This window comes from Gossypium arboreum, chromosome 6, assembly GCF_025698485.1.
Source record: "Gossypium arboreum isolate Shixiya-1 chromosome 6, ASM2569848v2, whole genome shotgun sequence".
Taxonomy (NCBI): Eukaryota; Viridiplantae; Streptophyta; class Magnoliopsida; order Malvales; family Malvaceae; genus Gossypium; species Gossypium arboreum.
The window spans coordinates 111,640,166-111,643,041 of NC_069075.1; the positions used below are offsets into that span (position 1 = coordinate 111,640,166).

Sequence of the window (2,876 nt, forward strand, 5' to 3'; positions counted from 1 at the left end):
TTGAAGGGTGATTATTTTGTCCCCCCCGGAGTGTGATTTCACCTATGCCAACATCAATGATTGTTTTAGCAGTTGCTAAAAAGGGCCTTCCTAGAATTAAGGGAGTGTTGTTATCCTCTTCTATGTCTAGAACAATAAAGTCAACGGGAAATATAAATTTATCGATTTTAACTAGAACATCTTCAATAATACCTCTAGGGAATCTTATAGTTTTATCTGCTAAATGAATGCTCATCCTTGTCTGTTTGGGTTTCCCGAGACCTAGTTGCTTAAACATTTTGTAAGGCATGACGTTGATACTAGCCCTTAGATCAACTAATGCATGATTAACATCTAAACTACCAATTAAGCAAGGAATAGTAAAGCTCCTTGGGTCTTTTAGTTTGTTGGGTAGTTTATTTGGAAAATATTTGAGCAAATTGCGTTCAGCTCCACATGCGATGCCTCGTCCAACTTTCGCTTATTTACTAAAAGCTCCTTTAAAAATTTCATTACGTTTGGCATCTGCGATAGAGCTTCAATAAACGGTAAGTTAATATGTAATTTTTTTAAGAGTTTAAGGAATTTACCAAATAGTTCATCTGAGCGGTCTTTCCTTGTCGCGTTGGGGTATGGCACATGAGGTTTATATTCGACAGTTACTGGCTTGTTTGTATTTTGATCTATCTCACATTGACCTTGCTTACCACAGTTTCTTGCCTCGGTTTTGATTCAGGCTCAACAACTCTTTCGTCATTTTGAATATTAATTGCGTTGAGTTGTTCCCTTAGGTTAGGTTCTGTATTACTTGGCAAACTACCTTGTGGTCACTTGGAGATTAGTTTGGAAAGCTGGCCTATCTGAGTTTCAAGTCCTTGGGTCGATGCTTGTTGATTCATAAGTACTGTCTCGATGTTCTAAAAACGGGTTTATGACACTGATATGAACTTTGAGAGCATCTCTTCAAGGTTTGGCTTATTTTCCTGTTGGTAGGGTGGTTGTTGGTAGCCCAGAGGATGTTGTGGTATTTGATTTCCTTGACCGCCCCACGAGAAATTGGGGTGATTCCTCCAACCTGCATTATAAGTGTTACTATATGGATTGTTTTGAGGTCGAGGATTATTACCCTTGTAGTTTAATTGCTTCTTATCCATGCTGTGGCCATAAGGTTGGTATTCCGAATGGTTTGTTCCACAACTACTTGCTTCGCACTACATTACTGGATGAACCTATGAAGAACTAAGAAAACCATCAATCTTTTTATTTAAGAGTTCTACCTGATTAGAGAGAATGTTGACCAAATCGACGTTATAAACATTGGCTATTTTCGTTGGCTTTGTCCTCATGACTTGCCACTGATAGTTATTCAGTGACATCTCCTCTATAAACTCATAGGCATCTTCTGCTATTTTATTGTTGATGGTTCCGCCAGCAGCTGCGTCAACCATTTGCTGAGTTGAAGGATTCAAACCATTGTGGAATGTTTGAACTTGGAGCCAAAGCGGTAACCCATGGTGGGGCATTTTCTTAAAAGGTCCTTGTATCTCTCCCATGCATCGTAGAGTGTTTCTAAATCCATCTGCACAAAAGAAGAGATATCATTACGTAATTTAGCCATTTTAGCTTGCGAAAAATATTTTTGTAAAATTTTCTCGGTCATTTGTTCCCAAGTAGTAACCCTCGTGGTAACGAGTTCAACCACTGTTTAGCTTTGTTCCTAAATGAAAAGGGAAACAACCGAAAATGTATGGCATCATCAGAAACGCCATTACTTTTAAATGTATCGCATAGTTCTAAGAAGTTGGCTAAATGAGCGTTGGGATCTTCATCCTGCAAACCATCAAACTGAACAAATTGCTGTATCATTTGAATAGTGTTAGGTTTTAATTCAAAAGTATTTGCAGCTACAACAGGTCTAACTATGCTAGATTCAGTTCCTGGTAAAGAAGGTTTAGCATAATCATACATAGTGCGTCAAGCAGGATTCTGATTAACCGCAATTACAGGAGGTAGCTGATTGCCTTGGTTTTCAGCCATCTCTTCAGTTGAGGGTTGAGTATCGTCTTCTTGCTCATTCTCTGTGTATCTTAAGCTGCGCCTTATTTCTCTTTGGTTTCTACGAACTGTACGATCGATTTCTTCGTCAAAAAGTAATGGTCCCAACGGGTTTCTTCTAGTCATAAACTATAAAAACTTGCTAAGAGAAAGAAAGAGTAGGTTAATAAATAATAATAATAAAATTAAATTAAATTGCAAGAAAAATAAATGGCTAAAGTAATAAAAATTGAGCGTTCCTAATATCTTAGTTCCTCGGTAACGGCGCCAAAAACTTGATCGCGAGGTTTTGTGATAGGTTTTAAATATTTATAATTACTCGTTCTTGAACTAACTATTATCGCGATGTAGGCAATTGTACCTATCGAACAGTAGTATAGTTTTAGCAAGACCAGATTGTCTAACCCAAAGGAACTAAAAGTACTAGTAATGACTGTCTTTTTATTATCTAGCCTAAGAATAAAGAGGTTTTGTTTTAATTAACTAATTATCTAAACTAAGAACGCATAGAGAAAAGAATTGGGGAATTGCTTTTGAGAAAAATCGATTGACTTAAGACAATACCTAAGGAAAAATCCACCTAGACTTTACTTGTTATTATGGCTCCGAATCAGACGATTTATTCATTCAACTTGTTCCGTAGAGATCCCTAAGTTATGTTATTGTCCCTATTCAAGACTAATAACGTCTAATCCCTAGATTGAATAACCGAGACTTTTTTCTAATTAACACTTTAGGGTTACATTAAATCGATCTATGGATCCCCTTATTAGGTTTTACCCTAATCTGGCAAAATCTTGTCACCCTATGTCTAGGCGCGCAATCAACTCCGCTTAATTATC

At 37.1% G+C, this 2,876-nt stretch overlaps 1 non-coding gene across 1 annotated transcript; it reads left to right on the forward strand.

Annotated features, from left to right (window-relative positions):
• Positions 1-1,485: 1,485 nt before the first annotated feature.
• Positions 1,486-1,591, forward strand: LOC128294383 (small nucleolar RNA R71). Its single transcript, XR_008284695.1, has one exon. It is a non-coding gene; the product is annotated as a small nucleolar RNA R71 (small nucleolar RNA).
• The last annotated feature ends 1,285 nt before the right edge of the window (positions 1,592-2,876 follow it).